This window comes from Myotis myotis, unplaced genomic scaffold (assembly GCF_014108235.1).
Source record: "Myotis myotis isolate mMyoMyo1 unplaced genomic scaffold, mMyoMyo1.p scaffold_m19_p_4, whole genome shotgun sequence".
NCBI classification, from domain to species: Eukaryota; Metazoa; Chordata; class Mammalia; order Chiroptera; family Vespertilionidae; genus Myotis; species Myotis myotis.
Genome location: NW_023416346.1, coordinates 68,469,015 through 68,492,917, shown reverse-complemented (window position 1 = coordinate 68,492,917; position 23,903 = coordinate 68,469,015). Strand labels below are relative to the sequence as shown.

At 40.2% G+C, this 23,903-nt stretch overlaps 1 pseudogene; it reads left to right on the top strand.

The window, feature by feature from the left end:
* Positions 1–19,636: 19,636 nt before the first annotated feature.
* Positions 19,637–20,083, top strand: LOC118653289 (annotated as a pseudogene).
* Positions 20,084–23,903: the final 3,820 nt, after the last annotated feature.

Genomic DNA, 23,903 nt, shown 5'->3' with positions numbered 1-23,903 from the left:
AATAGAGACCATTATAAACTTTTGAACAATAATAGATACAGAGGCAGAGCTGCCTCAAACAGATTGTCAAACTGCAGCAGGAAGGCCGGGAGGGTTGGGGGGCAGGAGGTAGGGGGGTAAGAGATCAACTAAAGGACTTGTATGCATGCATATAAGCATAACCAATGGACATAAGACACTGGGGGATAGGGGAGGCTAGGGGACTGTCTAGGGTGGGGGGATAAAATGGACACATATGTAATACCCTTTGTAATATTTTAAGCAATAAAAAAAAAGTGCCTCTTTGTTCTCTGCTTTCTGGAGGCGGTCAGCGTGGAACATTCCTGCCTGGACTGGGGAGGGGTCTCTGGGTGTTAAGAATACCACGAGTGGGAGCACAGACACCTCCTAGAGCTCTGAGATGGGAAAGGCAGCACCCTCTCACCTCTAACCCCAGGATGTTTCTTTAGAAGCAGAAGCCTCATCCTGTTCAGGGGCCTGTGCTGGCTGCCTCAGTTTCTCAGCGACAACGAATTTGATGAACGTCTTTTCCCCACTGCTGTAGCTGCTTCATTTGTTGGTTCTCGCATTTTTCATTAGCTGCTAAATCGCCCCTGTGGCTGCAAACCTGTTGTGTCTGACTCAACCAGTGGGGAGCTATGGGAACTGTGCAGGGACAAGGGAAGAGGGAGGGAGGCTCGGCCTGCAGAGAGGGTCAGTGGTGCCTGCCCGGCTGTCTCAGAGGATGTGGCTTAGGTTAGGTCCTGTCCTTTGGCGACTTTAGGAGGGGAGGCCGTGTCCTCCGCTCCCCACTTTGACTCAGGGGTGGAAGTTCTTGCTCTCTGGCCTCATAACTCAGTGAATCATAGTGGGATGCGGCAGGAAGGTAGCTTCTGCCGCTGCACACAGGCACAGGCTGGTGGCTTCTGCAGCTGCACACGGGCACAGGGCCTGCAACCCGGGACCGGATCAGGTCACAGGCGGCGGCAGGTGGCTTCTGTGGCTGCACATGCTGTGGGCAGGTGGCTTCAGAGGTTGCACATGGGCTCGGGCTGTGGGCTTCTGCTGCTGCACAGGGGCACGGGCAGGCGGCTTCTGGGGGGTCAGGGTTGCCGCCTGGCCTGCTCCTGGGCCCTCCCACCCTCCGATCACCATGGCAATCTCTGAGTGCAGGCCAGCCGCCTGTCCGTGGAGTCTGGTGTTGCGGCAGCTCCCGCCCTCCGATAGCCGGGCTCAGGCCCTCCCCTCCCATCGCCATGGCGATCTCTGGGCGCAGGCCAGCCAGCAACCCCAACCGGCTTTCCAATGATGATCACGACTCAAGGCGGCCTTTGCCCACCCCCCAGCTCTTGCCTGCCGCCTGGGTTGCAGATCACCATTCTTCAGTCCTTCCCCTTTGGCCTCCCAGCATTGCGGCTACGTATGCAAATTAACAGCCATCTTTGTTGGTGGTTAACTGCCATCTTGGCTGGCAGTTAATTTGCATATCTCCCTGATTAGCCAATGGGAAGGGTAGCGGTTGTACGCCAATTACCATGTTTCTCTTTTATTAGATAGGATGGGTGTTAGATTTTGTCAAATGCTTTTTCTGCATCTATTGATATGATCATGTAATTTTTTTATTTCAACTTGTTTATGTGATGTATCACATTTATTGATCCAGACTGGAATGATGCACCAGCCTTGCATCCCTGGAATAAATACCACCTGGTCATGGTGTATGATTTTTTTAATATATTGCTGTGTCTGATTTGCTAAAATTATGTTGAGGATTTTAACATCTATGCTCATCAGGGATATTGGCCTGTAATTCTTTTTCTTTGTAGTTTCCTTATCTAGTTTTGGTGCAAGCCAATGTGAATAGCTGTCTCTGCGCAACTAGTCTGAAGCCCTGCATGATGGGTTCCCAAGTATTCCAGTGGGAGGATCCTCCTTAGTCCAGAAGCTGGGTCTGTTTCAGGCTTGCCCCTTGAATGTACTTGTTCTGGGCTTCTTTCCTTTCCCTCATGGAACTGGGCTCTTTGGGGAATTTCATCAGAATCGGGATTATTACAGCAGATTTGTGTTTGGGGTGGTGCCAGTCGCTTGTAGGAGGGGCAGCTGAAGCTTCTTCTCCTTCTAATACCTTTGTACTGCCTGAGTCACTAGCTTCCCCTCATAGCTACCTCTAGCAGTTGGGGATTTAAACAAAAACACACACAGAAAAAAACAAAAAAAAACAACAGAAACAACAACTGCCAAAAAAAAAAAAAAATACAAAACACAAAAATGCCCCCTTGACTCTCTAATCTTTCACCATGGCCTCCTCTCACAGGGTGGGGCTTCTGCTCAGAATCCCACCCAGCCAGATGTCCCAGTCCTTGAGCTGCCAGGCCCAGCTGCTGGGAGGCAGATTTCCAGAGCAGATCCTTTCCACAGGTGGGGGAAGGGGCAATTCCCCTTCACTTGAGGTTCAGATGACTGAGCCTCTTTCCCAGTACACTCAGATTGGCCCCCCATCCTGCTCTCTGCCCAAAGTTCTTTCAGAGAATAATCGACCCCTCATATTCTGTGCTGGGTCATCTGCTCAGACTTCTGTCCTGGTCCAGAGTTCTTCTGAGTGCCTCCTCCCGCAGATATTGGTTCAGGGAAGTTTCCCAGCTGGTATTGTAACACAGCACTCGCTTTTTGCCTGGAATGAAACGGTCTGAGTTCCTCCGGTGGACCAAATTCCCACTTATTCCCATTGCTCTGATGTTACATGGGCTCCCCTTCCCTTCTCTATTGATTTGTTTTGGGAATCCTGTGTGTGGCTGAGACCCAACACTCCCAGGGGGCAGGAGCTACACTGCTGCACCTTCCCTCAGGCTTCCCAGGTGAATTTTTGGCTGTACCGACGTTGGCTCACCCACTCCCTGTCTTTTCCTGACCTCTCTCCAGGCTCCACACTTACAGTATTTCCTATCAGCTTTCTTTTTTTCAGGTAGCTTTTCAAGTCTAGTGTTCTGCAAATTAATCACAAGTACGGTCCAGTGTTAGGAGCAAGCAGTGGGAACTTCCTTAGACTGAAGCCATTCTTTCTCCTCCCTGCAAAGTATTTTTTTTAATCTGCTGTTCTATATTTCTTTCATTTATCTGGAGAACATTGAGATACAATATTTGATAAATCACAGAAAGTCCCAGGAAGAAAATCTTCTGATTCATCATTTTAACTTTGCATACAAATTGCCTCTTGAGTAATTTAACATAAATCAAATTTATAATTTGCAACCCTGAATGAAAAGTATTACATATATTTTCTTACTCATTTTTGCCTGAAAGAAAAATCTGCCTAAATAGAAACATTATTGAAAAAAAGTAAACTTTCTGGTTTTGTCATGTTTAAACTCAGATACAGAGTTTTTATGTATTTGTAGAAGAAAAACATTTGATTTGTTTATATATTTGCAGTATTTGAAAAGAAAATTTTAGAGGTGCCAAATATATTAAAAGTACAGCATTACTCAATGCAGTTGGAAAGGCTAAGATTTAAAAAGCACTGAAAACAATAAATGTCTAAGGCACAGTTCCTGTTTTGTCTCTAGATTAATAAGTTCTACTGATTTTGTGTGGCAAAAAATATCCCTCCATTTTTAAAAATAAACATTTTTTAATAAAAGTTTTAACTTTACAACAAAATTGAGAGGAAGGTACTGAAATCCCCACTATACACCCTGCATGCAAACAAATCTACCCTTTCCCACTATCAACACCCCCTTTGAAGTGGTACATTTATTACAATTGATAAACTTACATTGACACATCATTACCAAAAAAGTCCATGGTTTACATCAGGGTTCACACTTGGTGTAGTTTTCATGTGTTTGGATGAATGTATAATGCCATGTGCCCACCATTATAGGATCATACACAATAGCTTCATTGCTCAAAAAATACTCCTTGCTCTGCCTCTTTATCCCTCCTTCTCTCTTAACTCCTGGCAACTACTGATCTTTGAACTATCTCCATGGTTTTGTTATTGCCAGAATGTCATATAATTGGAATCATACAATATGTAGCTTTTCAGGACTGGCTTGTTCCACTTGGCAGTATTCTTTTATGTTTCCTCCATGGCTTTTTGAGCAGATAATTCATTTGTTTTTAGAACTGAATAATATTTAATAGTCTAGATATTTATTTTAAAAAAACTGTTTTATTTATCCATTCACCTACTAAAGGATATCTTGGTTGCTTTTAAATTTTTTCAGTCATGAATACAGCTTCTATAAACATCTGTGTGCAAGTTTATGTAGACATACATTTCAAATAATTTGGTAAAATATCAAGGTGCATGATCACTGAATCATATGGTAAGAGTACATTTAGTTTTGTAAGAAACAGCCGAACTGTTTTCCAAAGGGGCTACACTATTTTCATTTCCAGCAGCAATGAACAAGACTATGTGTTACTCCCCAACTTCTACATCATTTGCATTTGTCAGCGTTACAGATTTTGGTTTTATTAATAGGTGTGTAGTAGTATCTTAATACTGTTTTAATATTTTTTTCTCGGACAACATATGATATGGAATACCTTTTCATATGTTTACTTGGAATCTGTATACCTTCTTTGGTGAGGTGTCTGTTAAGGTTATTAGTCATTTGATAATCAAGTTGTTCATATTATTATTGTTTTAACAGTGATTTTAATATTTTAGACAACAGTATTTTATTTTATATATCTTTAGCAAATCTTTTCTCCTCTTATGCGGCTTGTATTTTCATTTTCTTGACAGTTCTTGCAGAAATAAACTTTAAAAAAATAAACTTTAGCTTATCATTGCTTTTTTTCACAGCTAGTGCTTTTGATGTTGCATCTAAGAAGTCATCAATAAGAGTGATGGCATAGGAATGGCAGCATGAGAGATCCCCTTGGTATCTCTTCTTGATGTCTCAACAATTTGAACAGCTATAATTCAACAAGATTCCCTGCTTAATGCACAGACACACTTGAGAGGTCCACACATTGAAACATCTAAAGGTGGGCAAGTTGAAATGAACTTGGCAGGCAAGAAGGGAGAAAAGCTGAGAAGTGAGAGATGCAGCCATGCAGTTGGGAGCTCAAGGCAGGCTCAGCCCAGAGACTGGAGGAAGTCAGCTAATGGCTGGCACTCTCTTCAGCTGGGAGAATCAAAGAAATTTAGTGGGGATTCCTGCATGAGTGGGCAGTATGAGCATTGGCTGAGCCCAGGAACCTGGTCAAGGACACAACAGTTGTGACTGCAGTTGTCAAGTGGTCTGCATTCCAGACAGAGAAACAAAGCTACAGAGCCTGACCAAATCCTAACTTCCCAGAGGTCACCTTCCTTCACCCTCGGTACCAGGTTATGGAGCACGTTATGTGCAAACCTGAGAACTTATACTACAGAATCACTTTTTTTTTTTTTCTGAGCAAAGGGTGTGCTCTGTGACTGGTCCTGGGGTCAGGGCATAGGGGGACCTTGCAAAGATCTGACTGAGGTCACAATTACCAAGAGAGGAAAAACAAATAAACAAACAAAAACAAGGAAGCTGACCAGCCCACTCCACTCTCATGCATTATCGCTACACTGACAGCAGCATCTGGCTGCAGAAAACAGCACTAGGATTTCACAGATTTGAAGCCCCATTGCCCAATGCATTACACTGGAGGGTTGGTCCCCTGGGATCATGGTGAGCAGAGCACAACCCAGGGAACATCATCCCTTGGATATCTGAAAAGCCAGGTAAGTGCAAGAGAGCTAAAAACTTGTGATTAAGCACCAGCTACTGGAAAATAATAGAAAGACCTCTTTATACTATGAACCAAGATGTCATGGTTTGATTCTCAGTCAGGCACATGCCGGGCTGTGGACTCAATCCCCAGTGGTGGATGCAGGAGGCAGTTGATCAATGCTTTTCTCTCATCATTGGTTTTTTTTAATCTATCTCTCTATTTCCTTTATTCTCTGAAATCAATAAAAATATACCTTAAAAAATAATAAACTAGTGAGCATAGATAATTAAGCTGGCCAGATGGATGAAAGAATTTGTGATATTAAAGATAGAAATCTAGGAATGATGCAGAGGGAAGACATGGGATACTTGAGAATAAAAAAATAAACAAATAAAATAACTCTACAGAGTATCTGGATTCATCACAAAGAGAAATATAAGAATAATAGGTATACCAGAAGAAGAAGAGAGGGCAAAAGTAACAGAAAGCCTATTCAATCAAATGGTTGATGGGAACTTCTCAAACCATGGAAAGGACTACATCCTCAATTCCAAGAAGCAAACAGAACACCTAATTACCTCAATACAAAAAGGCCTTCTCCAAAGCACATTGTATTAAAACTGTCAAAAATTAATGACAAAGAAAGAATTTTCAAGGAAAACTGGAAAAAGAAGAAAGTAACCTGTAAAGATGAGTCCATTGGGTTATCATGACACTTCTCAGCAGAAGCTCTACAAGCTAGAAGAGAATGGAACCAAATATTCAAACTACTTAAAGAGATAAATTACCAGCCAATAATAATATACCCAACAAAGTTATCTTTCAAATATGAAGATTAAATAAAAATTGTCCATATATACAGAAGCTGAAGGAATTTATCACCAGAAGACCTCTATTGCAGGAAATACTCAAGGGGATTATGCTACTAGAAACAAAGAACAAAAGGTCACAAAACTACAAGCAAGATCAGCAACACACTTACAGCATAAGTAAGGATAACTTGTGACAACAAAATTGAGAAGGTGAAGGTATAAATTTGCAGAGGAAGATGGTGATCAAAGGCATGCAAAAGAAAAAAAAAACTACAGAATTTATAAAACTTTATTTTTCATAAATCGAATGGTAACCTCACACAAAAACCCAAAACTGAGATACATACCTTTAAAAAAGGGGACACAGGGGAAAGAAGTATGGAATATCACTAAACAAAAGCAAAAGACAGAAACACAAAGAAAAGAACCAATAAAGCACAGAGCTACCCCGCCCTCCAAAAATGGATAAAATGGCCATATTCTCATACATAAATAATTAACGTAAATATAAATGAACAAAATTCACCAATAAAGAGGCATGGAGTAGCAGATTGTGTGTGTGTGTGTGTGTGTGTATATATATACACCCTGGGTAAAACATCACGGCCAGAACTGCAACCAACTGGAAGGAAGTCAGTCCTGCAGGGGTCCTCTTGGAAACGGCTGTGCCCTTCCCCAGCTGTTTCCTGAAGGGTGAGGTTTCAGGCAGTAACCCGCCCTCAGGGTGAGGTCTCAGGCAGGAACTGGCCCTCAGGGTGAGTTTTCAGGCAAGAACCCACCCTCGGAGTGGAGTACGGAAGTGAAATGATTTGTAATGGATCTATTATTGAAGCTACCTTTGGAAATCCTATATATATAGATCAGTGGTTCTCAACCTTGGCTGCACATTACAGTCACTTGAGAATCTTTTAAAATCCTAATTTTTGGGCCTCATCCTCTGGAAATTCTGTTTCTTTGTTACTAATGTTGTGGCCCCACCCCAAAACAAAGAAATAATTTCCAGAGGATGAGGCCCAGGAATCAGGATTTTTAAAAAATTCCCAAGTGATTCTAATGTGCAGCCAAGGTTGAGAACCACTGCTATAGATAATATTAAAAATATATCTAAACGTGCAATTCTTTGTCCAAAAAATGAGCATCTTCAAAAATTAAATGAAGAAAATTTGGATATACTTGGTGGAGATTTTCACACATATTTGAGTGATGATTCCATTGATTGATTCCACAGATGATGCTGAAAAGGAAAATTTTCCCATCGAATTTCTTAATAGTATTACTCCTTTGGGAATGCCATGTCATAAATTAAAATTGAAAGTGGGTGCAATCATCATGCTATTGAGAAATCTCAATAGTAAGTGGGGTCTTTGGAATGGTACCAGATTTATTATCAAAAGATTATGACCTAACATTATCGAAGCTGAAGTATTAACGGATCTGCAGAGGGAGAGGTTGTTCGGATTCCAAGAACTAATTTGTCCCCATCTGACACTGGCCTCCCATTTAAATTGATTCGATGATGGTTTCCCGTGATGCTAGCATTTATGATGACTATTAATAAATCACAAGGACAAACTCTAGACAAAGTAGGCATATTTCTACCCGAACCCGTTTTTCGCACATGGTCATATGTTGCTTTCTCTCGAGTTTGAAGAGCATGTGATGTTACAGTTAAAGTTCTAAGTACTTCATCACAAGGGAAATTAGTTAAGCACTCTCAAAGTGTTTTCACTCTTAATGTTGTGTACAGGGAGATATTAGAATAAGCTGAATCACTTTATCAGTCCTTGTTTGCATCACTGTTGTTTTTGTATCATGTTTCTGTTGTTTTCATATCATGTTTTCATTGTTTTCATATCATGTTTTTGTCATTTTTATATCATGCCTCCGTTGTTGTTATATCCTTTTGTTACTGTTTATTTATTAATAAATTTATATATTATTTTCATATATATTTTACTAATTTCCTTTCATCTCTCACACTTCTATTATAGAGAAAGGGCAAATAGCAATATTAAAATATCTCCGCTAATTAATTCCCTTTTTAAAAAATATATATATATTATTGATTTTTTACAGAGAGAAAGAGAGAGAGATAGAGAGTTAGAAACATTGATGAGAAAGAAACATCGATCAGCTGCCTCCTGCACACTCCCCACTGGGGATGTGCCCACAACCAAGGTACATGTCTTTGACCGGAATCGAACTTGGGACCCTTGAGTTCGCAGGCCAATGCTCTATCCACTGAGCCAAACCAGTTAGGGCAATTAATTCCCTTTTAATTTGCACAAATTTCATGCACCAGGCTACTAGTATATACATAAAAGCAATCTTATGATGCCATCAAAAGACACATCTAAGCTGCAAAGACAAAGTTACACTCAAAGTGAAGAGTGGAAAATGATTCTCCAAGCAAATAACATCCACAGAAATGTAGGTGTAGCCATACTTATAAAACTTACAATATAGAACTCAGATAAAGAAATGTAACAAAAGACAAAGATGGACATTTTATAATGATAAAGGGGACACTACATTAAGAAGATATGTCTTAATATATACGCTCCCTATCAGGGCGCACCAAAATATATAAAGCATCTACTAAAAGAACCAAAAGTAGCAACAGACAAAAAAAAATCATATTTTGGGAATGTAATGCTCCACTGACAGTCTAGATAGATCATTCAAACAGAAAACAAATAAATAAGTATTGGCCCTAAATGACACATTAGACCAAATTGCCATTTACAGTACTTTACACCCTAGAACATTAGGTTGTATGTTCTTCTCCAGTGCACAAGGAACATTCTCAAGGATAGACTGTATGCTAAGTTACAAAACTAGCCTCAACTAATTCAAAAAGATTTAAATCATGCTAAGCATATTCTCTGTTAACAATGCTCTGAAATTAAAAATCAACTGCAAAAAGAATGTAAAGAAACCCACAATCATGTGGAGATTAAACAACATACTACTAAAAATATGACTTGGTCAAAGATTAAAAGGTGAGATAAAAAGATATATAAAGACAAATGACAATGACAATAAGACATATCAAAACTTTTGGGATAAGATGCAGCAAAAGCCGTAATAAAGAAAGTCTGTATTCTAACAGGCCTATATCCAAAAACAAAAGCAATCCCAAGTAAACATCTTAATATTACATCATAAAGAACTAGAAAAAGAAGACCAAAAGCAACCCAAAGTCACCAGAAGAAAGGAAATAATAAAAATTAGAGAGAAATTGAATGAAATAGAGAACAAAAAAGACTATACAACATATTAATACAGCAAAATTAATCTTTGAAAAGATTAATAAAATTGACAAAAATTTTATTAATTAACCCTTGGCTAGACTCATGAAGGAAAAAAATAGAAAATACTCATATAAACAAAATCAGAAGTAAAAAAGGTGCTACCACAGACATCACGGATATACAACGGATAATACTAGAATACTATGAAAAACTATATGCCATCAAATTCTATAACCTAGAAGGAATGGATAAGTTTGTAGAAATATACAACCTTTCTAGACTGAATCATGAAGAACTGTAAAATCTAAATAGACAGATCAACAGTGAGGAAATTGAAACAACCATACAAAAAAATAAAAGTCGAGGACCAAATGGCTTCACTAGTGAATTCTACCAACCTTCAAAGAAATTTGATACCTTTTTCAAACTCTTCCAAAAAATTGAAGAGGCAATCTTCCTAATACATTATATGAGTCTAACATAACTCTGCTACCAAAACCTGACCAGGATAACACACACACACACACACACACACACACACACACACACACACAAATAAAACTATAGACCAATATCTCTAATAAATACAGATGCAAAAATCCCAAAGAAAATGCTAGCATATTGAATACAACAATACATTAAAAAAATAATGCATAACGATAAAGTGAAGCTTATTGCATCGAAAAGGATATTGCCAACCAACTGAATCAGAGGCAATATTTGCAAACAACAGTTCCAACAAAGGGTTAATATCCAAAATATATAAAGAACTCATACAACTCAACACCAAAATAAACAAACAATCCATTAAAAATGGGCAGAACACCTGAACGGACACCTCTCCCAAGAAAACATATAAATGACCAACAGATATATGAAAAGATGTTTAACTTTACTAGATATTAGAAGAATGCAAATAAAAATGAGATATCACTTCACAGTTGGTAGCATGGTTGTTATCCACAAGGCATGCACAAAAAGTGTTGGAAAGGTTGTAGAGAGAAAGGAATCCTCATTCATTGCTGGTGGGAATGTAAACTGATAGAGCCACTATAAAAAATAGTAAGGTGGTTCCTCAAAAAATTAAGAATAGAGTTACCATATGACCTAGCAATCCCTCTTCTGGGTGTCTACCTAAAGACTTCAAAAACAATCTTTACTAAGATATATGTATCCCTATGCTCATTGCAGCATTATTCATGATGGCCAAGAGATAGAGACAACCAGTGTCCTTGGAGGATTGGATAAAGAAGATGTGGTACTTACATACAATGAATACTACTACTTACAAAAACATGAATGGACCTTGAGAATATTATGCTAAGTGAAATAGGTTAATCAGAAAAAGCTAAGAACCATTTGACTTCACTCATATGTGGTACATAAAATTGAAATTCATAGACAGACAACAGCATGGTGGTTAACAGAGGGAAGGGTGTTGGGTGGCAGTAAAGGGGGTCAAATATATGGTGACAGAAGATGGTTTGACTCTGGATGGTAGGTACACAATGCAATATAAAGAATATATGCCATAGAAATGTACACTTAAAACCTTATGATCTTATTAACAATATCACCCCAATAAATTTAATTAAAAATAGATAGATAAATAAATAAATAGTCATCAATAAATATCACTAAAGGTCATCTAATTTAATGATCTCTTATGCTATTTCCTAGCAATTTTGTAGTTTTGCATTTTAACTCTAGGTCTGTGAACCATCTTTAGTTAATTAAAAAATTATAAAATCCATCTCTAGATAATTTTTTCATGTGAATGTCCAATCATTCCAGCACCATTTGTTGAAAACACTAACTTTTATACATTGTATTACTTTTGTACCTTTGTCAAAGATCAATTGACTATATTTACTAGTATGTGGGTGCATTTTTGGGCTCTCCATTCTATTCCATGGATATATTTTTGTATTCCTAAGCCAATATCACCCTGTAGCTTTATAATAAGTCACAGAGTTGAGTAGTGCAAGTACAACTTAACTCTTCTTCAATATTGTGTTGGATAGTTTGGGTCTTTGACTCATTTTTGTAATATGGACAGGCTGAGGATTTTCTAGATCTTTAATTCAGTTTATTTTTGCTAGACCAGTGGTTCTCAACCTTCTTGCCCTTTAAATACAGTTCCTCATGTTGTGACCCAACCATAAAATTATTTTTTTGCTACTTCATAACTGTAATGTTGCTACTGTTATGAATCATAATGTAAACATCTGATATGCAGGATGGTCTTAGGCGACCCCTGTGAAAGGGTCGTTCAACCACCAAAGGGGTCGCAACCCACAGGTTGAGAACTGCTGTGCTAGACAATTATTTTCTCTCACACAGTTTACTATTAGCAATTAGGAGGAAACAAGCTACTTTTTCAACATACTGCTTAAAAATATCATTGGCTTTGCACTGGCCAATGTTTCTCACAGGTTAGCGTGGTCTCAGATTTGATTCCCAGTCAAGGGCACTTACCTGGGTTGCAGGTCTAATGCCTGATCTGGATGCATGCTGGTGATGTGTCTCCCTCACATCAATGTTTCTCTCTCTCTCCCTTCCTCTCTTTCTCCCTCTCTCCACTCTATCAAAATCAATAGGAAAAAAACATCCTCCAGTGAGGATTAACCCATCCAACATATATCATCAGCTAAATATGCAATTTTGGTCATTCACAATTTATACATTCAATAAAACATGAGAACACAAACACAGTTATATCACTCCTGACAGGTTTCATACCTGGTCAGGATCTTCTTCCTGTCTTGCAGATAGCCATTTTCTTTCTGTGTTCTCACATGGCAGAGAGAGAGAAGGAGGAGGAGGAGGAGGAAGAGGAGGAGGAGGAGGAGGAGGAGGAGGAGGAGGAGGAGGAGGAGGAGGAGGAGGAGGAGAGGGAGAAGGAGAAGGAGAAGGAGAAGGAGAAGGAGAAGGAGAAGGAGAAGGAGAAGGAGAAGGAGAAGGAGAAGGAGAAGGAGAAGGAGAAGGAGAAGGAGAAGGAGAAGGAGAAGGAGAAGGGTTCTCTGGTCTGTTATTAAGAGGAGTAATCCTATCATGAGGACCCTAATCTTATTACTTAATCTAATTCTAACCGGCTCCTGATACAATCATTGAGGGCGAGGACTTCAAGAAATAAATTTTGGGGAAATATAAATTTAGTTCATAACACTAAATATTTCTCTTTTTGGATGCTAATGTAAATTATAATGTGTTTTTAATTTTAAATTCCACTTATTCATTGTTGATATATAAGAAAGCAATAATCTATTGCATATTAACACTCTATCTTGAAACTTTGCTATAATTACTCATTAGTTCTAGAAGTTTTGTGTATTCTTTTGGATTTTCTACACAGACAATTGTGTCATCTGTGAATAAATACAATTTTATTTTTTAGTTTCTTGTCAGTATGTCTTTTATTTCCTTTCATTTTTGTGATTTTTAAAAGAACTTTAAATTCAGTTACAGTTAATGTTCAATATTATTTTGTATTAATTTCAGATATACAGCATAGTGGTTAGACAATCATATACTTTACAAAGTGTTATCCCTGATATTTCTAGTTCCCAGCTGTTACCATACATAATTATTGCAATATTATTGACTATATTCCCTATGTTGTACTTTGCATGCCCATAACTATTTTATAACTACCAATTTGTACATCCTGGTCCCTTCATCTCTTTCACCGAGTCCTCCAATGCCCTTGTCTTAGATTATTGCATTAGCTGGGACTTCCAGTATAATATTGAAAAGCAGTGGTGAAAGGGGACATCCTTAATTTGTTTCTATTCTTAGCATGTAGATACCCAGTTTCTTACCATTAAATATGATGTTAGCTGTGGGTTTTTGTAGAAGTCCCATATCAAGTTGAAGAATCATAGTGAGTTGAGTTTTTATCATGAAAAGGTGTTGGATTGAGCCAAATCTATTTTCTACATATATTGATATAATCATTTGATTTTTTTCTTTAGCCTATAATGTAATGAATTACATTAATTTATTTTCAAATGTTAAAATAATATAGCTATTTCTGCTTCATTTTGATTTGTTTTAGCATGGCCTGCTTTTCTCAATTAATTTACTTTAAATTATATGTCTTTACAGTGAGGCCTTGACTTACGAGTTTAATTTGTTCCATGATGGAGCTCATAACTCAAATTACTCATATATCAAATCAACAGTGAACGAGTGAGACACGTGGTGCTGGGCTGAGGCTGTGGCATTCACTGTGACGTTTGCTGCGCTAACTAGCAGTGGGGTATCTGAAGCTGGCTCATAACCAGAATTTTAGCTCGCAACTCAAAGCAAAAAATCAGCCAAGAGACGGCTCATATCTCGAAAAACTCATTAGTTGGGACACTCATAAGTCAAGGCGCCACTGTATATTTAAAGTGGGTTTCTTATAGAAAATATGTAGTTGGTGTTATAGCCTGAATGCTTATGTCTCACCCAAATTCATATTGTGAAACCTTAAACCCAATGTAACAGTGTGAGGAAACGAACCCTTTGTGAGGTAATTAGAATTAGATGAGGTCATATGGGTGGAGTCCTCATTAAACTACCCTACCTAATAAAAGAGAAACATGCAAATTGACCATAACCACGACACCCTTCCCATTGGCTAATCAGCAGGATATGCAAATTAACTGCCAACCAAGATGGCGGCCGGCAGCCAGGCAGCTGAAGTGAACAGGAGGCTTGCTTGCTCCAGTGATGGAGGAAGCCAAGGTTCCCTGCCTGCCACTGCCGGCCTCTGAGCTGCAACTCTAAACAACTATGTTGCAATTATAGAAGCTAAACAAGCTCCAGAGACCTGCTTTCAGCCAGCTTCGGCCTCGGAGCTGGATCTGAAACAGTGTTTCAATTATAGAATCCAAACAAACCCAGATCAGCAGCCGAGGTCTCAGAGCTGGAGCCGAGCCTCAGAGCTATAGCCGGCTCTCAGCTCCAGTGACAGCCATGGAAGGTAAATAAATCCCAGAATTAAAAAGAAAAAGAAAAAAAGGAGAGGTTGGGAGCTTCAGTCACCCGCCAGCCTGAAAACGGCCTTCAGCCCCTCATCCAGACTGGCCAGGCACCCCAGTGGGGAACCCCACCCTGAAGAGGGTGTGACCAGCTGCAAACAGCCATCATTCCCTCATCCAGGCTGGCCAGGCACTCCAGTGGGGACCCCCACCCTGATCCAGGACACCCTTCAGGGCAAACCAGTCGGCCCCCACCTGTGCACCAGGCCTCTATCCTATATAGTAAAAGGGTAATATGCCTCCCAGCACCAGGATCAGTGGAGCCACAAGGCCTCATGAACCAGGGATCAGCGAAGCCGCGAGGCCTCACTACCCCGGTGTCAAGCAGAGCCACGAGGCCTCCCAGCACTTGGATCAGCAGAGCCACAAGGCCTCCTGGCCCCTGGAGCAGCATGACAGGGGGCAGCGCCCAAACCCTCTGATCGCCCTGCGGCTCTGTGTGTGACAGGGGACGGGGCCACAACCTCCCTATCCACCCTGCTCTGTTCCTGACAGGGGAAGGTGCCCTAACCCCCTGATCGGCCCTGCTCTGTGTGTGACAGGGTGTGGCACCCCAACCCCCCATGGGCCCTGCTCTGTGTGTGAGGGGGTGGAGCCGCAACCTCCCCATCGGCCCTGCCCTGAGTGTGACAGCGGGGAGTGTCCCAACCCCCTGATCGGCCCTACTCTGTGTGTGACAGGGGGTGGTGCCCCAACTCCCCTATCAACCCTATTCCGTGCGTGACAGGGGGGAGCTCCCCAACCCCCTGATGGGCCCTGCTCTGTAAAGTGACAGGGGGGAAATCCCCAACCCCCCTGATGGGCCCTGCTCTGTGCATGACAGGGGGTGGTGCCACAGCCTCCCCATCGACCCTGCCTTGAGTGTGACAGGGGGCGGTGCCCCAACTCCCCAATTGGCCCTACCCTGAGTATGACTGGGGGTGGCATCACAACCTCCCAATCCGCCCTGCTCTGTGCATGACAGGGGGCGGCGCCCCAACTCCCCAATCGGCCCTGCTCTGAGCCCGACCAGGGGCTGCACCTAGGGATTGAGCCTGCCCTCTGCCACCCAGGAGGGGGCCTAAGCCAGCAGGTCCTTATCTCCCGAGGGGTCCCAGACTGTGAGTGGGCACAAGTGGGGCTGGGGGGAGTGTCCCCAGTGCACAAATTTTTGTGCACCGGGCCTCTATTATATATATAAAAGGCTAAGCAACTGGCTGACCAGCCTGGAGGTATGATGTGCACTGAGCACCAGGGGGCAGACGCTCAACACAGGAGCTGCCAAGCTGCAGTGACTTGGCAGCTGCATTTCTTGGGTGACGTACCCTGGAACTATAGAGAAGGGAGCCCGATTCCTCACAGGGCCACACAATGCCAACTTTGGCTGTGGGGTATGTAGTTGCTGGGGCACTGTTGGCACCAAATCTGGTTTATTGCTGAGCTGTAGTGACCACAGACACAATTTGAGCTGCAGCACCACCCCAGGTGCAGCCAGCTGGGGAGGGACTGTGGGAGGTTGGCTCCAGGGCGTGTCCTGCCATCTTGCCCAGTCCTGCCCCACCAGCCACCTCCTAATTAATTTCCTTTCATTGTGCATGAATCCATGAACCAGACCACTAGTCCTATATAATAAAGAGGTAATATGCAAATTGACTATCACACTCTCACACAAGATGCCCCCCCCCCATGTGGTCAAAGATTGCCACCACAAGACGGCCGGCAGGGGTGGGCAGTTGTGGGCGATCAGGCCAGCAGGGGATCAGTTAGGCATTGATCAGGTTGGCAGGGGAGTGGTTAGGGGATGATCAGGCTGGCAGGCAGAAGCAGTTAGGGGCAATCAGGCAGGCAGGCAGGCGAGAAGTTGGGAGCCAGCAGTCCTGATTGTGAGAGGGATGTCCGGCTGTTGGTTTAGGCCCAATCCTGCAGTCAGACATCCCCCGAGGGGTCACAGATTGAAGAGGGTGCAGGCTGGGCTGAGGGCCGCCCCCTCCCCCCCCCCCGTGCATGAATTTCGTGCACCGGGCCTCTAGTATTTATATGTTTTATCAATTACAAATAAGAAGACCATTTTTATTTCACTTTTAATTATCACTTCTCCAATGTTTTCTTTCTTTTCTTTTTTATATCTATCTAAGTTTCTAACTGGTATCATTTTCCTTCTCTGTAAAGAACTTTAAACATTTCTTGCAAGTCAAGTCTACTGGCAACAAATTTTCTCAGTGTTACTTTGTCTGAGAAAATATTCTTCTTAACTTTTTAAGAGTAATTTTTGCAGAGCACAGAATTTTAGGTTGTTGCATGCTCTTGCTTTATCTCTCAATATTTTAAATATTTCATTGTATGAAATATTTTGGCTTGTATAGTTTCTGACATAATCCTTATCTTTGAATCTCTATAGAGACTGTATTTTTTCTGAAATTGGTCTTTATTTTTTATTTTCTGTAATTTAAATATAATATGCCTCTGTGCAGATTCTTTTCTTTTTAACATTTATTCTTTTTGCTGTTCCATGGTATTTCTGAATCTGTGATTAGGTGAATGACATTAATTTGGAGAAATTTTCAGTCATTATTGCATCAGATATTTTTTTCCATTCCTCTCTTTCCTTTGCTATTATCATAACATGTTTGTTACACCTTTTGTAGTTGTTTCACATTGCTTGACTATCCTGTTCTGTTTTTTTGTTTGTTTGTTTGTTCAGTATTCTTCTTCTTCTTCTCCTTCCTCTTCTTCTTTGCTTTTCAGTTTTAGAAGTTTCTATTGAGACATTCTCATATTGAGATACTTTCCTCAGCTATGTTCATTCTACTAATAAACCACTCAGAGGCATTTTTAATGTCTGTTATGGTGTTTTTAACATTAGCATTTATTTTTTATTTTTTCTTCGAATTTCTGTATCTCAGCTTATATTGATCATCATTTCTTGCATACTATTGTGGATAAAAATGGAGCTGTAGTAAATCTAACCAAAAGTAACTTCACAGGGTGATCTGATCATAAATTTGTAACTAATCATAGTGAGTAGTCATACCTTAGACCTGTTACTTTACTAGTAAAAGTTTATCTTTACCCTAAGCAAGCCCCGTTCATTGTTTCTGTGTATCCAGGTTAATACACCTTTGAAATGACTATTTTTCAGACCCCTCAAAAGCAGCAACCATCCACAAGAAGGCACATAATTTTGCTAACTATTCTGTAATCTGATCCCTGCTTGCTTCCTCCCACATTTATGTAATCTTTCTTACCTTGTAACCATAATTTCAAATGCATAAAGCAAACTGCAAACTGTCATTCTGGAAAGCATTTTTCTCAGTTTGTTGAGATTTTGCTTCTAGGCATATCTTCTGTTTGGCTCAACTAAACTGTTGGAAGAATTCTCTACAGGTTTGGATGTTCTCACATGAACACTGTCTACTCTATCCATTAAAACCTTTAGCATATTAATCATAGTTGTTTTAAATTGCTAATTTGACAATTCCAACATCCCTATTATAACCGAGTCTGTATCTGAAGCTTTCTCTGCTTCCTTAAACAGTAATTTTTTTTTAAATATGCTTTGTAATTTTCTGTTGATAGCCAGACATGATGTACTTGGTAAAAAGAACTGTTGTAAATAAGTATTTAATAATGTAGTAGTAAGGTGTCTGAGGAAAGTAAGCAGTTTATAGTCCTATGATTAGGTCTCAGTATCTTAGTGAGTATCTGTCTCTGGACTATAAACTTCACAAGTACATCACATCAGTAGCCCATCCTGTAAGAGGAACAAGATAACTAGAGTGTACTGTGGGCTGAAATTGGATAAATTACTTCACCCATATTGAAAATAGAGGAGGTTTTTGTTCAGTATTTTCCTACCCCCAAGTTAGTTATACTTTGATAAAACTCCAATAAGTTTGGCCCTTATTAAATATTTTCCCAAATGCAGACCTTTTTAAGAAGAACACATTATTCTAGGACATTTCAAAATAACTGCCTTTACCCTTGTTCTGACAGAAGAAGGAGGAGTTTCTTCTTAAACATTCACTGTCAGGGCCTGTTCAAGATCTAAGTGGTAAATATCACAAAATTGTAGATACATACCCCTGTGACTGGGTTCCCCTATAGATAGTAACTCTCGTATAGTCAAGGCCAGGCCTCTAGCAATTAATTAAATACAGGTTTTCTTAACCCAGCATAGTTTTCCAAGGAGTTTTTGCTCATGTGTTTCTCCTCTGTTAAGTTTTAATTCTTAGTATTTACCTTTGTTTCTGTTCAATTTTGGAGACAGTGGTTTGCCTTGTGACCTCCTTTCTCTTCTAAATCTAAACAGAGTTGTTGATTTTTCAGTTTGTTCTGTTCTCTGATTAATATTAGTACAGACTGGTGATTTCTAATCTCCTTATACCACCAGTTCTGTTCTCTATTTCCATTTTATTACATTTGGTAGAATAAAAAATTGATACAAATTTAATGCAATCATAAAAAATTTAAATACAATTTTATATTTAGGTATAGAGTTTATTTGAATACAGATTACCAACTATATCAGTAAATTTAAAGTTCTAATAATTACTGTGTTTTAAATTTCCTTATGGTGTCTTTCCTTACCCTTACTTTACTCAGAGTTTCCTACTAGAGTCTAACCTCCCACTAAGCTAGGAAAAAGCATATAATTGGTATGACAGAGGAAGCCACTTCCCTCATGGTATTCTCTCACTTTATTCATTCGATTTTTATTATTTTCTTGGTCATTCTTTCTATAAATATCTGAGGTGTTATATACAACAAGTAGTCCACCAGTGTTAGTTGATACTATGGTGAAGGCAAGAAAGACATTTGCTGGCTCCTTCCTGTACAGCCTCTCTCTTTCGTTCAGGCCAGTGGCACCAGCAGGATGGGCAAGTATCATGGTCTTTGTACTGCCTGGAAGTTCCGAAGCCACCAGCTATAACAGAAGCGGCATGATAAACATTACCAGAAGGCCCATTTGGACAGGGCTCTGAGGCCAACCCTTTTGGAGGTACTTCCCATTCAAAGGGAATTGTGCTGGGAAAAGTAGGGGTTAAAGCCTAACAGTCAAATTCTGCTATCAGGAAGTATGTCAGCGTCCAGCTGATCAAGAATGGCCAAAAAAATAAAAATAAAAAAAATTACAGCCTTTGTACCCAATGATGGTTATTTGAATTTTACTGAGGAAAATGACGAAGTTCTAGTTGCTGGATTTGGTTGCAAAGGTCATGCTGTTGGTGACATTCCTGGAGTTAGCTGTAAGGTTGTCAAAGTAGCCAATGCATCTCTTTTGGCCTTATACAAAGGCAAGAAGGAAAGACCAAGGTCATAAGTTTTAATGGTGAAATCACAGTAGTAATACATTTTCATATGCCTAAAAAAAAAAGACATTTGCTGTCCTTGGGGGCTTCACAGGCTGTTCTATAACTACAGGTGTCGAGTAAGACTCCCTCCACGTTCTGCGTGGAGTAGGGTTCGGTATCTGAAAGAGGAGCCGCACAACAAATGAGAGAAAAAGACAGGAGATAATTTTGCAATATTGGGGGACCAGGCTGCAAGTTCCGAAGGACTTCCTCCGTGCTCAGACCTCACCAAGCTTTTATTGATCTGGGATGCACCCATAGCATAGCCCTTAGGCAGGTGACCCCCTAGTAACAAGCAGACTAGCCCATCAGCAAGGATTTACATAATAATAAATGGGGGAGCAGTTTCAGCTACCACTGTCTGGACAAACAGAGGTGGCACCTAGCTCTGATCTTTTCTAGGGCTTCAAAGGCATCCAGCCTTCGGGGGGGTTTGGGGAGTTCTCTGTCTATGCTTATCAGATAGTGAAGGCAATAAACAGTTTCCCACATCTCCCCCTTATTTTTTCTTTAAAAATAATCAAGTCCCAATTTCAATGTCCAAAAGTTCTGAGTCCATGTTTCAATGTCCAAAAGTTCATGTGTACATGCCAGGAATGAAATGTTGGTTCTGGATGGTGGAAAATGCAGGTCCGGTCCTTTCTGGTCTGGTCCTAGGCACCCTGCAGCGACGCACAGCTGCTGACTGCTAGCATGGCAAGGCGTCTTCCACCATCTCCATCTCTGAACTGTCTCTTCTGTCTTTGTGGCTGGCTTTCTGGGATCCGTTGTTACAGGAATCCACACGGTCTTGTAGCTGTTCTCTGAAAGTATACAAACATATTCTCGACCAAAGGTTAAAGGAAAAAAAAAACCTTACTTGGGGTCTTTTCTTTAAAATGATCTTTCCCTGGCTTACCCTGGCATAATGTGTGTTTTTTCTGGATGTCTCACTATTAGCATTTTTTCTCTAAATGTAATTTAGTTACAGGATCTATTTCCTTACATGGTATTCTTCCACTATATTTTTCCACTACAAGGAACACAAACATAAGAAAGACTATCTATGCTCTTAAATTGCTACACATTAGTTGGAATGAAGTTGGGAGTAGAGATATAAGGGGGGGATGGAAGGGAGATAAGTGAAAAATATCTAAAATAAAAATCAGGATTTGACAATTGCATTAAAATAGGTACAGGGGTGTGCCGGGAGCCGGTCCATCCTTGCTGTTTCAAGGGACCTGGCATATATGGCATACTGTTCTTAATATGTTTGCTCACCTTCTTGGCGCTATGTGTTTTAACCAAGGTCACCTCTCTGAGAAAGGTTGTTTCCCCAGGTAAGGATTTTCCCCCAAAGTTAGGGAGGGAATAAAACCCCTTAACAAAGTGCCAGGCGGGTAGTTAATCACTTTAACTATGAATAATCATGCTTAAGCTACATAATCTTTACTCCCTGGAATGGAGATAAGAAACGCCCTAACCTTTGGAATAGAGATTGATAGGACTGAATCAACTGGTATAAATACAGATGTAACAAGACAACAAGAGACAGAACTTAGAAGACAGAACCAAGAGACACAGAACCTAGACACAGAACACACACAGAACCTAGACACAGAACCTACACAGAACCTAGAGACAGAAGAACTTCGCTGGAGAGAACATGGCAAAAGATCCGGGACAGAAACTGGCCACAGAACCTAGAGACAGAACCTAGCGAGAGAACCTAGCTGAAGATCCTAGAGACTGAACCTGGCTACAGAATCTGGATAGAACATGGCTACAGAACCTGGCTGGAGACCCTAGCGAGGGGACATGCCTACAGAACCTGGTTGGAGAACCTGGCTGGAGATCCTGGCTAGAGATCCTAGCTAGGCTGCTGATCAACTGGACGCTGTCTCCGTGTCATTCCCTCTTCGCCGACTCCATCCACACCTTTGGAGACCCCTGGACCTGCTGGGATTGGACTCCAGCAGGGGTGTGGGAACAATTGAATAAAGAATCACATCTAATTAGAAAGATCAGAAGAGGTTTCTTTAAACAGGTGGTGAGATAGAATGGTAGAATTTTAAAATGTAGAATCCAGGGTGGATACAGAAGGCATTTCAGAAAAAATTGAGTAAAAAATCATGAATGAATCAAAAGCATGAGCCAGTAAGCATCCCAGAATGCCTGTGGAGTGATAATTTGTAGATAATCTAGCAGATTAGACAAATAAAAGCCTAAGAAAGGTAATTTGAAACAAAATGATGAAAGTCTTTGATGCAAAGTTGAGCAATTTCAAGTTAATGTGATAGTTAGCTGAGGAGGAGCAATAGATATTTTTTAAATAAAAAATGAAATATATAAAGCCTTACTTAAAGAAGAAATTTCTGATAGAACAGTAGGGTAATTTGGACGTGAAAAGGCTGGAGAGATGAAAATGAGAGAAGAAGGTCTTATAAAAGCTCAAGATGGAGTTAATGAAGCCTGAACTTAAGCAGTGGCAGAAGAAATAGAAAAAAAAAATGGATAAAAGGTATCCCATGGAAACTAAAATTAATACAATTCAGCAACTGGTTGGCCATAGAGAATAGGAGAGAGGGAGGAATCAAAAATTATATATAGATTTCAAGCCTGAATAGGACTGATGGAATAAATTAAATGTCAGGAAAATAAATTGTCTTGAGCAAGAAAATGAGGAGTTCAACTCTAAAACCTTTAAATGTGTAGTGTTAGTGAGATGGAAATATCAGTGAAGCAGTCAGTTTTACAGGTCTCCTATTCTAAAGGGATATTAGGGTTGAAGATATGGATTTAAGGGTCATTTACATAGAAGTGATAGTTGAATCTATGATGTAGATGAATTTACTAAGGGATGGATTTTAAAGAAAAAATTACTGGAAGGCCGTGAACAGAATCTTAAGGAATATACTAAAGTAACTGGAACTGGTGTAAAGGCAAAAGTGATTAGGAGAAAACTATAAGTAGCTATATAACTCATAGGATGGACCTTCAAAATAAATTGTACGAGAAGAATTTGGGGAAATAATTCAGATATAACTAGATGTGTCTAGGAAACTGGTGGGCTCTTTTATCATAAGTCTTTTGGCAAGAAGGTTTAAAAATTCTGTGCTTGACCTGGTACCAAACCTTAGTTAATTTAGGAAAGGACAATCTAGGAAAAACAATTTGTCCATAGCATGGACCTTGAAAGATGGTAGAGTTTAGGTTATTTGACTTTGGGTGGTAGGGGCATAAATCAATATACACATAATGTATCATAGAAATATACATTTGAAAAATATGTAATCTTATTAACCAACTAGAGGCCCGATGCACAAAATTTGTGCAAGTGGCTTGGCCCTTGCAGCCGCAGCAACTCGCCTCAGCACTCGCAGTCAGGGGGGCTGCCTTGGCCCTCATAGCCCTGGCTTCATTCGGAAGGTCGTCCAGAAGGACGTCAGAAGGTCGTCCAGCTGTGATGTATAATTAGCATATTATGTTTTTATTATTATAGATGTTAACCCAAACATTTTAATTACCAAAAAATGGAATCTCTAGAGCCAAAATATGTGAATTTGAATCCCTGCCCTGCCACTCACTAGCTGTGTGGTTTGATGCAAATATCTTAAGCTCTCAGTGCCTCAGTATCTTCAAAACATAATTGAGAAAAATAATACTACAACATAAGTTTCTTGTAATCTTTAAGCAGTTAAAATATAGTAAGTATATAGAACAGTTTTTGAGACTATTATTTATTATGTTTAGTCTACTGGCTCATCTCCAGTTGGAGTTTCTGAGACCTATGGAGGGATGTGTCACTAA